General features: G+C 33.3%; 1 long non-coding RNA gene and 1 pseudogene across 1 annotated transcript; one reads left to right on the top strand and one right to left on the bottom strand.

Annotated features, from left to right (window-relative positions):
- The first annotated feature begins 1223 nt into the window (after positions 1–1223).
- On the top strand, positions 1224–8380 carry LOC138331367 (protein AMN1 homolog; annotated as a pseudogene).
- Positions 8381–11425: 3045 nt separating this feature from the next.
- Positions 11426–15045, bottom strand: LOC138331284 (uncharacterized). Its single transcript, XR_011209679.1, has 2 exons — positions 12115–15045; positions 11426–12022 (listed from the first exon to the last, which is right to left on the bottom strand). It is a non-coding gene; the product is annotated as an uncharacterized lncRNA (long non-coding RNA).
- Positions 15046–15271: the final 226 nt, after the last annotated feature.

Genomic DNA, 15271 nt, shown 5'->3' on the forward strand with positions numbered 1-15271 from the left:
AGTATACATGGATGCTTCAAATTGAGACAAAATTATCAGTAAAGTGACGATGTGACGATACATGGATAGGGACATTTCAGCCACATATAGTCCATCAGCTAATTTAGCTTTTGTGGCTTTAAAACGTTCAGGGCGTCGTCCTTGTTCTTGTATGTTCGGGTCCTGGCCTCAGCACATTACAATAGCTAGCTATGATATTTGATGATGATTGAAAAAAAGAAAATGGGTGACAGTTACAATTACAACCTAAATGTCTGATCTATTGTAAATATATATATAGATACACTTTGTTCAAAATGCAATAGAACACTGAAGTTGTGGCTATAAAAGTGCACATTGCAGCGCTGAGAACGTTTAATGTTTGGTCTATTTTAAACTTGGCGGTTGGATCTTTAAATAACTTTGTTATATCGAATATTAATGTAAATGGACAGAAGATTTTTAGTTTGTTAGTAAGGTGGGAATTTCAAATTATGTCTGCGAAAATTTTGACAGGATATATATTCTACGGTAATCTATCGAATAACACAAAGTTTGATGAATTACCGTAACTCATGAAAATCATTCAAGTGGACAAAGATGCACGATTTCTTATAAACATTAGTTACGACACATAAAATTTATGCACTGTAAAATTTTTGTTTGTATTCCTTACGGCTATGTTTAGATGGAAGCATACCTCCGAAGTCATTTTACAATAAAAACTGTAAAAATATGAAATTGTAGATTTCAAGTTTGGCTTCATGTTCTGACATTATGTACTCATCTCACTGCGGAAAACTGCAGATGTAAAATTATAATGATTTTTTGCCGCTAAACGCAGTACTGCTAAAATCATTTTTAGCTCTACACATTAAAATGAATTGTTCGGAAAAAAGTTCAAAGATCCGATGAGTTCATTGTAAAAGTGTACTTTGGTCGGAGCATGTACAGTAATTACCTAAAATCGTGTGATGGTACAACGGTATTTGGTATGGTAAATGTCAATATCTTATTATGGTTCAAAAGCTCTTTTGCTTCGTGGTTATGTAAAAGTTTTAGCCTGAGTGAAGTCCCTTTATTGTAAATTGTAATACGGCAATAATATATTAAAACTTTTCGATTCAGAAAAATGCACTTTACTTTTAACAGAATGTATGAGCCAGTGCAATTAATATTTCCAAACATCTAGAGAAATTAATTTGCATCATAACCTGCAGATCAGCTGGTAAATACAATTAAAAATGCTACCCGCTGGTGAATAAACGGACAACATTGTTAGGTTTAAACAGAGATTTAGGTAATTCGTGAATCGGTTTATTCTATTGAATCCGCTAAACCTGTCTATATAAGTAGGCCTTATTTATTTATTTATTTATTTTACCTTATATATAGCGGACTAGGTTACTGAATTATCCATCAATGTAATATTAATACATAAATTGTATATATTGCTAATGGTTAACTCATCTAACTTTACCATTTTACTATTTTTCCATAAAATAATGTTGTAGCTTAAAAATAAAGTTTGAAGCCTTTATTAAGTCTTCAGTATACGTTTCTCCCTTTTATGAGACTTTTTTTTTTTTTTTTTTTTTTTAACATTTTTGTTTTAAAAGTTATAATCATTATGTTTATACCGACTATCTTTTATTATTAATAATTTATGTTAAACGACTCGTGGGTTTATTTGTCCTTTTGAAGGAGTGTAAGGCCAATATGTCCATACATGTACATGTACTGCATATGTATGTTGTACACAAAGATGTACAATTTCTGGTTGGTGGAACTTTTTTAAGGAAGATCCATTGCCATGATAAACCGGTTTTATGGGAATATTAACTTTGAATTGAACCCCAGTATAAAATAACGTGCATGTACGCAAAATATTTATTATGTTTCGGGAATGATTTTGAGCCAGTGATAATATATTCAAATGAAAACCAAGAAACATTGCCATTAAATTTTGTCTTCCAATGAAACGTCTGTATCTTTATTTTTCACTTCGTCAACTTTGTTAAACACTAAAAACATACAAAAAATAAATTAAAAAAAAAATTAAAAAAAAAAAACAACTTTGTATGAACACGTGTTAACGTTTGTGAATAAGGCTATTGCAAGCATTGACTGATTGCGCAATCACGAAATTTTAAAATCAATTAGAGTTACCACCCTTTTTGTTTACATATCCGGAAATGGTAGTGCTGTCAAACAATTTTGAGCACGATCAACGTTGTTGTTTTTGATGGTGACAGTGTAATAATCTGAAATTTATTGATTTATTTACTTACAAATATAGATGAAAGACATTTTAACAGTAGCGCTACTGATTTGTAAACATGTGCCTAGCAATTAATACTAGGCCATAGTAGCAGAAACATTGCACAACGTTTCGTCTGATTGGCAGAGTTTAAGCTTATTTCCGGTTGTGTTTTCACTCGTGGTGAAATATCTCATTTATAAGCAGGATAGTGTATGTGAATTTTCACATGTATCAGTATTCACAGAAAATTGTAATGTTTGAAAATAAGTCTGTACTTTAAATGTAATTACGATTGTTTTTTTTTTTTGTTTTATAAATCAAGATAGAAAAAATAACAATTTAAGAAATTAAAAATAGACAAATTCTTTAGATGTCAAGTTCACCAAAGGATTTTCGAAAGCACAAGATGAACCGAAGTGGGATGATCAGGAAGACTCTCGTCTGGCTAAACGTCTATGTTATGTTCTACGATACGGGGCTCTTAGGAGGGTCTCGAAGTGTATGACACGACAAGACTACGTATTAACTAAACGTCTATGTTATGTTCTCGACGATACGGGGCTCTTAAGGAGGGTCTCCAAGTGTATGACAGAGGTACGTACATAATTGTGCATATTTCTCTCATTAACAATCTAAATTTAACTTTGATATCTTGATATGCATTGTAAAAGCTGTTTAAAATAATGCTGGATTGGACTGGGGTCTATCATCGATGACCAGTAGGACCTAGTTCATGATAAGTCGGTAGAGCATTCGGCTAGTGTTCAGAGGGGTCTCAGAGTTAGAATCAAAGCCTCAGTCTGGCCACTACATTTTTTTCCTCCCCTGTTACACAAATTGACAAGATTACCATCAATTACCATCATATATAGAATATATATTCCATAGACATGAGCTTTGATTTTACTTTGAATTTATTTTGGCTTTTATTTCGGATTATTAATGATACTAGCTTTATACCGTTTTTACCTATATTTATGATACCATCAATGTTTAAAGCATTGAGAATATGGTTAGTAGGGATATGTGAACTTGTGAGTTGTTGTATCTTTGAGTACGAAGAATTGGAAAGGAGGGAGGATTATATATATGTTGCATGTAGTAGAATTGGGCTGAGTCAATCATCAGTGAACCAGGAAGCAACATTCATAAAAAAAGCATTTGGCTAGTGTTCAAAGGTCCCAGGTTAGAATTCTGGTCCAGTCGCTACATTTTCTCCTCTCCTATTTCAAATGTGACTAGTGATAAGTCACTTCTAGCTTTGAATTCAATTTCTTTAGCTCAGTCGGTAGAGTGCTGGACCATTTGGTGCCGTGACCAGGATCAATCTCATGACCACTGATCCACTCACCACTTTACTGACTGAATAATTCAAAGGATTTGATGTTATATCTGACGATATATTTAAGCTATTAATGATATTCCAGGAGGTTAATATTACTGTTAATTTGCTGTATCCACTCCTGGAACAATACTGAAGGGTTCTGTGTATGAAAACAGATGAGACAGGTAATTTGGTCCTTTGATATACATGTATATCAAAAGAATGGAATAAAAGTACATTGTATTACTTTGAAGTTGGGCATCACTCTCTGCTGCAGTTTTCTATTATGTAAGATATGTAATCATTGACAAATTAATTATTTTGTACCTCCAGATATTTAAGCAATGACCAATTCATTATTTTGTATGTTATGATGACAATGACCAATTTATTATTTTGTAGGTTTTGTAGACATTGACCAGCTAGCCAGCCTCAATTATGATGCGACATGACACAAAGGAGGAAATCCTTGAAGAGATAGACAAACTCACTTCCCAATTGAGGGGCCAAACGCATTCGAACGGGAAGGAGGAAAAACGGCAAAACCATCAGGGTTGCTTCTGTGGGCTTTGAACGCTTCGTACTGGAAGATGATTGGAAAACGGCTAAAGAAATTTAGTTATTGTTCGGGCTTGACTTCTGTTTTTTTGAACGCCTGCAATTGCCTAAGGGCAACATTTAGGTATCACTATGTCGGCGTCGTCCGGTGTCGGCGGCGTCGGCGTCCGAAAAATTGGTTTCTGTGCGATAATGAAAGTATGTCGATTTCACACCACATTTGGTATATACTATCAATGAGATCTCGGATGAGTTCTCGCGCCTATGGGGTCAAAATCCGTCAATATTGCAAGAGTTACGGGTACTTTAAAAATTGTCAAAACAGAAAAATCCAATGATTTCCACTCGATACTTAAATATTTAATATCATATTTCACAAATTTCATAAATTGTTTTATTCAATTAGATTTGGATGATGTTCAATAATGGTCAAAATCTGTCAATATTTTGGGTTACGGGACTTTAAAAATCCAGAAAAATCCTGGTTTCATCAAAAAATAACCGACCAACCAATTTGGCTTGCTTATATATTAATGAGATCTTTATATGGGTTCGATACTGGTCAAAATTGCCAATCATTTGCGAACCTACGGGGACTTAAATAGTCGCTGGATTCGATTGAAAAACTTTTAGTATTTATTGTCTTTTGGATAATTTGGTATATTGCTTTATAATCAATGAGATCTTAGATGGGTTCCTTACTTTTCATAAATCCATCATTATTTGCAAGAAGATATGGAACTTGATTACTTCATCTAAATTGTTTTTAACAATATTTTCAAAACTGTAAATAATATTTTTTTTTGTGATGCTGTGCAGGCGACACATCCCACTTCGTGGAATTCTTGTGTTAGTTTAATATCATAAACAAACAAGTTCATTTTTTTGCCACTTATTGTTGATGAAGGAAAGCCAGAGTACTGGAAAAAATCCACCGACACAGCAGTCAGTACCTGGCAACTTCTGGTCATGTTTTTCTCTGGAATTATTTTTTTCCCTACCAGCTTATCTGGCATGTCTCAAATAATTTCTTAAGTTAAAAGACATTAAACTAATAAAATCAAACCAAACCAAGGAAGCGACAATGTTGTTGTTCTAAACAGAATTAGACAGTGAAAACAATAAAAACAAATGAATATTTATAAACATTTACTATTTCTGGCATAGATAGTTTATTATCCAACTACATTTTGCTATCAATGAGAAGTACTTACAGAAGAGGAGCAGCTTCTGCTGTTTATTGGATAAAATGTATGAAGCACATGTATGAATACTAGTGTTTGAAGTGAATAGTCAGGCAAAGGAAGGCTTAAGTCGTTTAAAGTATAAATACTAGTGTTTAAAGTGAATAGTCAGGCAAAGGAAGGCTAAAGTCGTTTAAAGTATAAATACTAGTGTTTAAAGTGAATAGTCAGGCAAAGGAAGGCTAAAGTCGTTTTTTAAAGTATTAGATACTAGTGTTTTAAAGTGATTAGTCAGGCATAGGAAAGGCTAAATGTTTAAAAATGTCGTTGTTAATATATAGGTATAATTTCTTATGAACTAGAAAAATATATCAATTCATATCAAAATCGCTCTGCATGTGAAGAAGTTATTTTATATAAAGAAATCATAACATGTCCAGTCCTGGCTGGATATGTCCATATTGGCATTTCCACCCTGCCTCGCTTTCAAAGAGTTATTTTTGAAATGTGCTAAATTTACACGAGGCTTTTCCATATCTTCAGTGGTCAAAACTGGACAACGTAAGTATAAATGGATCGTCATATTGATATGTAAAGGACTTTTAGGAGGCCAATGAACCCATTTAGACTTAAAGCTTGTTTTCTTGCTGCTCGACTATTCACTTTAACTAGAGATGATTTTTTTAAAAAAAAATAATACTTAATTATTGTCATTAATCGTTATTTTGTAGAACCCTTACCACAGTGGTACTGGTGTGACTACACTACTGTCCACTTGTTTAGACTACGTATCAGATAATTTAGAGTTGTATGATCTGGAAGACTTCCCGGATGAGTATCTCATAAAGTAAGTATGCTACAGGGACCGTTCTTCCATCAGTCAAACACCGCGTCCCATTTACTGTAAACTGACATTCTTTCGCTGCTATTAAATTTCACGATTTCCACTTTAAAACATGTTCATGAAGATTAATATTCGCGGAATTAACAATTGAATGCTAAATCCTATCAATATAGATGATGTGGATACTTGTTTGCGATTTTAAAACTTTCGCGAATTTACTTAGATTGCGAAATTTGTGAAAGTAAATTACCAGCGAAACGAAAGTTGGTTTACAGTATAACATAGAAGTGTCACATGTTGTGTGTAGTTCTTAATGTATTTAATTACAAATCAGTAGCTAAATATTTATTCAAATTTTTAGAATATATCAAAATACCATGATAATGAAAAACTGTATTTGTGTGCCCCTTCCCGCCGTAACTGCCCCTCCCACTTATTGTAAACTGTAACTGCCCTTCCCCTATAAGTGCCCCTCCCCCTAAATGCATCCCTATCCCCGGCACATAAAACCCTTCACCAAATAGGCTAAACCTCTTCACATACTGCATCTAGCCATTATAAGTACCAACCTTCCCTGCTGTAAGTGCCCTTTCGTTCCATCTGTATCTAGGTATTGGGATGATATAAGGATCCCTTCTGGATCCACAACTATTCTTAACTCATTCACCCCTGGAATTCCATAATGGACTGGTCTAGTCTTTGATTTAGAAGAGTCTAAATGTGTCTTCAAGGGTGAATGAGTTAAATATTAGTGATATGTGAGCACAGAAAAAGTCTCCAGAGTTATGTATTGATAAATTGTATTATATTGTGATTTTTCTTTATTTATTAATTTTTTTTTGTTTTTTTTTTTGCAGTAATATGATTCACAGATTGAAAAAGAAGAAAAAATTAAACAGTTCATCATTTCGTCAGCTCCTTGTACCAACTCTACAACATCTGAACCTCGATAACGTTTATCTGACGGAAAGTACGCTACGAAGTGTTTGGAAATCATGTCCACATCTCCGCCACCTCAGTCTGAAGGATTGTGGGTACCTGATGACGGATAATCTCATGGAGCAGTTAGTCAAGGTGAGCCCATTAGTCCTTATTGTTTCTATGTAATATAGAAATGTATTTTCATTGTAAAAATTAATTTTACATTGTAGTAAAACCTGAAGGAAAATTAGTGGTCTATACATGCAAACTGTCATATACTGTTTAAAATGAAAAATGTTCATTCTGTAGAAATTTGTTGTTTTTGCGTGAACCCACAAATAAAAAAAACTGAAAAAAATTCACATTATTGTCACTATTGCTCCATCGACTTACCACAAATATCTTTATCCACAAAATCAAAGCTCTATGCCAGTAAAGAAAGTTCACACAAATATTTTGTGCTTTACAGTACTTTTACCATACCCGCAAATTCCCGAAAGTTCTTTGCAAATAAATAATTACCAAATATATATTGAATGTAAATTTTAACAAAGACCTTTTTTTTTTTTTTTTGAATAAAATTATTCTCTGCAAACTTCTTGTCTTCAAACTAAAATAGCAAAATTTTGTAGCCGCAAAAGAAAGTTGGTTAATAATGGAACAATGTTGTAAATTAATAACATGAATATTTTGTCTTGCTTACTCAGGACTTCCATTTTCATTAACAGGAACTGAAATGTATACACCAGATCATAATCTATAGAATGATGAATTTTCACGGATTATTAAATGGTTAATGGTTGTCAACTCTTTAATTTCAGAAACTGCCGCACCTTGAATGCTTAAACCTGTGTGCCTGTAAACACTTAACGGACAGATCCATGAACGCCTTGAGCCGGTCATTGAAAAATCTAAAAGAACTCAACCTTTCATGGATAAAAACAATATCAGAAAGTGCCATAATTAATTTGGTGAGGAATTGTCCCAAACTTGAACATTTGGATATTTATGATCATAAAGTGTCTCCAGAAGGACGGGAAACGTTGACGAGTTTAGCCATAGATCGAAACCTCACAATAGTGCTGAAGGGGCTGACAGACGCTAAAGTAGCCCCAGAAAATCCTTGTGCAAAACTTCCGTTTTTTGGCAAAAAGTATCACTAATTGATGTGTTACCAAAAAAGTGTTTGTGATATTAATGTACATTTATGTGATGCTTCATATGGTATAAATTGTTTATTTACTCAACAATTATAATATCAATATATTAATTGTTTTATTTATACTTGTTTTAATTAAATACCATGAAAAAAAAATACATATGTTTTAATATTTTTTCACACGGTAAAGTCAACTCCACCAAGATAACCTGTTTGGTAAACAAAGACCACATAACAATATCTGATCTCTGATGGAAACTACATTCAGCCTCCTTGATCTGTTTGCTACTGCCAATCTCCAGCCATACTAAGTAGGCCACTCCAGATTTCGTAATCTGCTCCCATGCTCAGACACAGTTGAAAATTTCATACACCCTTTTTTCCCTTGAGTCTCGCCGTGTCGTCATCAGCATTGCCATAGTGGCCTTAAACTATTCCATAACTGGTGACAGCGGGAGATGTAGGACTCGTGAACAACTAAAGCGGGCTATTGGAGAACTTTATTGGCTGGAATTTCTCACTACCTGATGGATATCTCCAGTCCTTCCATTGTTTTCATAGGGACTTGGTACAGCATCAAAGGTCACTATCCATGCCGGAAGATCAATGTCCGGAACTTGTCTGTTAGTCATGAGAAGTTCATTTTCCTCATCCATTTTTAGCTTGTTTTAGCAAGGTTGGCTGTTGACTTGTGGCTTTTAGTGAAGCTGCGTCAAAACATCTCCAAGGTACTCGATAGGATTCCCCACAATGGAAAGGTATTTTATGTGTTTTGAACACCAATATGAACTCTTGAGTCACTTTCCCTTCCCTAAGCATTATGAATCTAAACTTTCTTGCCTTGAATGATTCCTTGCCCTGGAAAACTACCTACCTCCATTTTGGCCATTGTTGGTAGAGCCGAATTTTCTTGGACGTATGTGGTAGTATGTACATCTGTAGAAACATTCATGTTATCTATGAAACTTCTATAAATCTTGATTAGATCCCTGACTCAGTGTTGAGCTCCCTAGTTCCCCATCCTGCAGCTTCAATTATCAAATGCAGTCCATAACAAAAAGAATGACAGATATGGTGCATCCTGTCACTACTCGTTTCTCCAAGTTTTGCCAAGCTGAAGTAACTTCTCCAACAGTATACAGTTGTTTCATGCCTTTTCAGTCAAACAGTCAAAACTCTTTCCCTCGTTGTTGGGGACCAACCCTTTAAACTGTTTCCCAGAGCCGGAGGCCTCGGGAAACAGTTCATCAGGTTTTGGTCCCAACACGAGGGAAAGATTTTTTGTCTGTTGACTGAAAAGGCATGAAACAACTGTTTTGTTACCTGAACCACAATCAGTGCTTAATTCCATATAGGACATAGTGCCATGGAGTTTTCTTGGGACACAATTAATTATTTTTAATATCTTGAATTGAAATAAGCAGCTCAAACTTCTCAATGGTGTCAACTTTTGTCACTGAAGAAAAGTTTGTCTGCTTGTTTGCCGGTGAAACATCTTTAATTTCTAATACTGAACAATTCTTTCACAAAAATTCTTAAAGTCAAAGGAGATTACAATGGTAATCTGGCTCCAGGAAACAGTTCATCGGGTTGGTCCCAACACAGAGGGAAAGAGTTTTTGTCTGTTGACTGAAAAGGCATGAAACAACTGTTTTGTTACCTGAACCGCAATCTTAAACGTATCACTGAGCTTCTTGTGAGAAAGACTTTCGCCGAAAGAATAACGGTATTTGGGTTGATCCAGCCTGCCAGTGTTTATGACATCAACAATTAATTATGACGTCAACAATAAACGCATGCTGACGTTCCGCCCCGGTCAACAGTCAAACTATTGACCGGTCAATAGGCGAAATTACTTCATTTACATTTATATAGAGAGTCAGGTAACAATAAAGCCTATCTGGATACTGTAGAAATACATGTAGTTTTGTACCATTCACCGCATGTGGTCTGGGATAGAGTACTGGTGTTGTGGGGCTACTCCAATCACAGGGACTAGTAACGTAGATTGGGAAAATAGTCTGCTTTTATATAGTATATCAAAATAGACTTTTTCCCAATCTACATTACTAGTCCCTGTGCTTCAATGAGCCGATGGGATATCAGTCCATAAGAGTTCGCAGGATTTAGCCACACACCTATCATGTTCCCTCAGCTGGACTTGGCCTCTCTTTATGAGCTGGCTTAGCACACTTGTATGCTCCACACATCCAGACAAGCTTTAGACCCCCTTACTGGACTGATGTGTCTATTTACCCATATCTCATTGGGTGCAATGTCATTCTCCTCACCAATATGCAAATAATACCAAGTAAAGGCATAAGAGACATTGATTAACGACTCAATTTCCCTTGCCATCTCTTCCCCCCCCCCCTTACATATTCTGGCTTAATACCCTTTTTAACTTCTCCCGGTGATCACACAGTTGATGTAATCTTTTATTTTTTGTCACCACTTGCCATCTGAACTATATAAACTACTGTGCATTTTTCATAAGAGTGCACTTACACAGATTTTGTGACGTCATTTTCACTTTATGGGATTTTTCAGCCAATGATAATGCAAGTTACAAGCAAGATGGGGTTATACAATTCAACCAATGAAAATGCAAGTTACAAGCTAGATTGAAGTATATCTTTATAACATACAATAAAAGGATTCTCTTCAAACTTCTGTGACAAAATATCTTTATAAACAACCTCAATTTTCTAGGGGTTACGATCACTTACAATTGACGGATCGCCAGCTGTCAATCAAACTGCACGTGGCTGTGTATTTTGTATTGTGTGTGCTACGATGTTTGCTCCGACATTGAATAGAACACGTACGTTTGTGAGCACAAGGCGTGGCTATATTACACCTGGCGATCGGTCAATCTCTACACCCCTGGACTAGACTATGTCACAGCAAATAAGACACTGATAAGCAGGTAATTCGGTCCTTTGATGTACATCAAAAGAATTGAATAACGGTAAATTGTTTGGATTTGAAGATTCGTATTGCTCTCTAAAGATCTTCAAAGATTGTCTCTGCAGGCATGTGATTGGTCATTTTTTTTCCTCCTGAACCGACTTCAGTTTTGCTATGATATTTAAAGGGCGTAGATCTATAAATCGTATCCAATGGAAATTGAAGATAATTTACAAAAGAGCAAAACATTTTGGTTACAAGTACAACAAGAGAACAAAGCAGATTATTGCTAAATAGATTTTAATGGCTATAGACATCATTATCATCGTTACAATTATACAACATAACAAATACTATCTACCTGGTTATAAATGTGAACTCTGATATCAAATCATGAATAAAAAGAAATATTTACAATTCTACAAAATAAGACAATTAATACACATAGTATTGCACGATAACTATGATTTAAAAAAAACCATTAAAGCTCATAACTCACAAAAAACTGAAATAGTTTAAATTTAAATCATGATTCGAAAATCTTGGCAGTTAAGTGTGTATTATATTCATCTTATAAATAAAAAATAAGTTTTATATTAGAGATAAAATTCTTGATAGCCAAAGTACTATTTTAATAGAAAACAAGTTGGCACAAAATGTCTGCATTACAGACAGCACTAAAACGGAAGAAAGTTAAAAATCTAAAAATATGGCAAAAGTATCATTTTTTTAAACTTAGCAAGCTAATGCCTGTTTTAAATTTTAGAATATTTTGCATTCTGAAACATACATTTTTTGTCCACTGCTTTTCGCATTTTATGTATGGGATGTATTATTGAATACTGCAGTACTTCAATAATTGATGGTATGCAAACTTGGCCTCAAGTTTTGTCCACTGCTTTTCGCATTTTCCGATGGGATGTATTATTGAATACTGCAGTACTTCAATAATTGATGGTATGCAAACTTGGCCTCAAGTTTCGGATATCCCATAAAGCTTTCACAGACCATATTCCATTGAAATTGGTAAAAATTTACCAATGAGGAAAAGATTCTGCCAATCAAATTTGAAGGTTCTTAATTAATTTGCGTAATTATGCAAAGGTGACATCTTTACTTCAAGTATCATGGGATACATCTTCCGACCAAATTTGGTTGTTCTTTTTTTTTATCAAAAAGGGTTTTTAGAAAGCTGAAACAAAAGCACTAGATACACGAACCCAAAGAGATATCCCCGTTTTTTATGAAAGTGACAATTAAAAAGTATTTACAATTGATCAGTTATATAAAACTATTTTTTTAACATAATTATTATATTACCTAATTACATATACGAGTTGTGAGCTTTCCGTACTATTGGCATTCGTATTATCAAGGATTCATTGTACATGTTATATTTTGTAGTTGCCCTCGTTTTAAGTCTGAATGGCCGTCTCCAAAATCTTGTACTATCATTTTTTTAACACCCTTCATCAACTGTATTTCCGTAATTTTAAGACTTACATTAGAATTTATTGACAACAAGATCTTTCTTAAATTAATCTGAAGTATTTAGGAAATTCTTAAAGACAACCTGGTTAGAAATTTGGTATAATCCTATTACCAGTGAACTTCTGTACAAATCAACTGATTTCACTATTATTTTGACATGAAACAAATCTTCAAATGAAATGTTCAAAAGAGTATTTTAGATGAATCATAATGTAAAAAGAATAAAACATATATGACTTGTAATCAACAACAAATCTTAACATACAGACAGAAGAAAGGAGAAACAAGAAAGAGAAGAGCGATCTCTTTCATGACATTTTCATATTATACTATTTATAGTAACAATGACATTTTCATATTATACTATTTATAGTAACAATGACATTTTCGTATTATACTATTTATAGTAACAATGACATTTTCATATTATACTATTTATAGTAACAATCTATATATGGCATTAACTTATTCATAAACTCTAACTGGATGATTTTTCTGACAAAAGATTATAATCATTCAAAATAAATAAAATATCCTTCATTCACTCTTTAAATAACACAAACATAACTAAGAATATGTCTACACACTGCAAACGTATTAAACACCTAAATTTGAAAAATGATTCAACAATACAATGGTTTTAAGATACCATCACAACTCACAGGGACCTGGCACGATTTTTTTAATCTAACATTATATATATTATTTTGGTTAAAAATTTTCGTGCCAGGTCCCTGTGTCACAACTTGGGTTGAGTACGATTTACGATTGATTAGTCCCACCTTCCACCTTCATATATGATGTCATAATCAGTGGAAGGTGGGACTATTCGACAGTAAATCGTACTTCTCCCAACGTCGTTTTGAAATCTGGAAATCAAGGTATTGTACCAATCATTTGGTTGTTCAGTTATCTCAAATATTGTTCTAATTGTTCACATCATTTATTACCACACGGTACATACAGACTACATCAACAAACTAAATATTTATATGTTTAGATTAACTTCTAATAAATACAAAACTTTAACTTACACACATATACATGTACATACAAAACACGTATTCCTCTCTAATACTAAATTATTCATATTTATACTACATGAATCTGAATTAATTTTTTTCTTTAAATTTTTTTTTTAATTGTTAATTATATCTAATCTTCACATATTCTCAAAACAGAGCATGATTATATACATTTATGCAAACACTTTGTTTGAAATGCTCTGCTGAGATTGTTTATAGAAATGAAAGTCAAAGAAATGGTATTCACTAAGATGATGATATAGGTATTCATTTAGACCCAAATACAACCTCTAACCATTAATGACATCTGATATTGTATTGTGCTATAATTTTGCAGTGTCGATATTTCGTAGTTACCTATATGTGGTTCATCAGTTCCTATAATTTTTTTATCTGTTCTTCTTAGGTACATCTAAATAAATTTCTTAATATTTCACTGCTGTTAAAGATGCTCCACCGCTGACAAATAGTATTTTTTCACTATCAAAAACAGCAGCAGACGATTTAGTATTTTTTTTCAGTTACAAAAGTTACTTACTTTACACCATTACCAACATTGAGAAGTTTCAGCTTCTAATTTTACTTCAAGTTAAAGATATGAAAAATAATTAATTGCATCCCGCAAAAAAATCCATGGCACTATATCCTTTATGGAATGAAGTACTGATTACGCCTGCACCAAAGGCAAAATGAATTATTTCATATTATTTGTTGTGTTAATTAGACATAAATATACACGATTAAACACCAATTATATTGTTCAAATAATGAATATCATTTATGCTATGTCGGCGGTGGAGCATCTTTAAGAATTTGCAGATTTAAAAGAAAATGTGTATATAACGAAAATAATCCACCCACAAATTTTACTCACTACCAGTATACAGTTATTGAAAGTAATATCATTGGAATGTCAATTATGCCAAATTCGTATCGCATCACAAGAGGTCATGATATAACAAAATGTTACAAGACACCTAAACATAGTGGGCAAATTATGATTTACAAAGTAGTGGATTAGTCCCACCTTCTGGTGATTGTGACATCAAAAAATTCAAAATATGACATCAAAGTCACCAGATCCGAAGGGTGCCATTGACCAACAGTCAATTGAACTCTACCCACATCGTTTTGGTACAGGTATCCCAAATTGATATTTATTTATCCATCTATCCCTCTTGTCCGAGATTTACATATTGAATAACAAACAAAATCTCATATATCTAATTACACACATACATGCTAAGACATGATTACTTTTGTTGTTTAATTAGACAACATTTTTGTTTGATTGTTGATTTCATAAACTTTTTTTCTGACATGATAAATTGTAAGTCTTGGCATTCCTACTTTAAAATATTGTACTTAAGATGAATACTTCTAGATATATTCATTTGACCACAAAAAATATTACGAAGATTTATCTATTGGATATATTATTTGAATGGCGGAATGACCAGAAGAAAAATTAAAAATTAAAAATAACCCCCCACCCAAAATAAAGAAGAAAAAAAAATTAACAACATAATTATTTCATTATTTTAGTTTTGAAAGAATCTGTATTTCTGTATTTCTATACATATTTATAATCCTATGTTCAGTTCTCATTTAAA

Source organism: Argopecten irradians, chromosome 9 (assembly GCF_041381155.1).
Source record: "Argopecten irradians isolate NY chromosome 9, Ai_NY, whole genome shotgun sequence".
NCBI classification, from domain to species: Eukaryota; Metazoa; Mollusca; class Bivalvia; order Pectinida; family Pectinidae; genus Argopecten; species Argopecten irradians.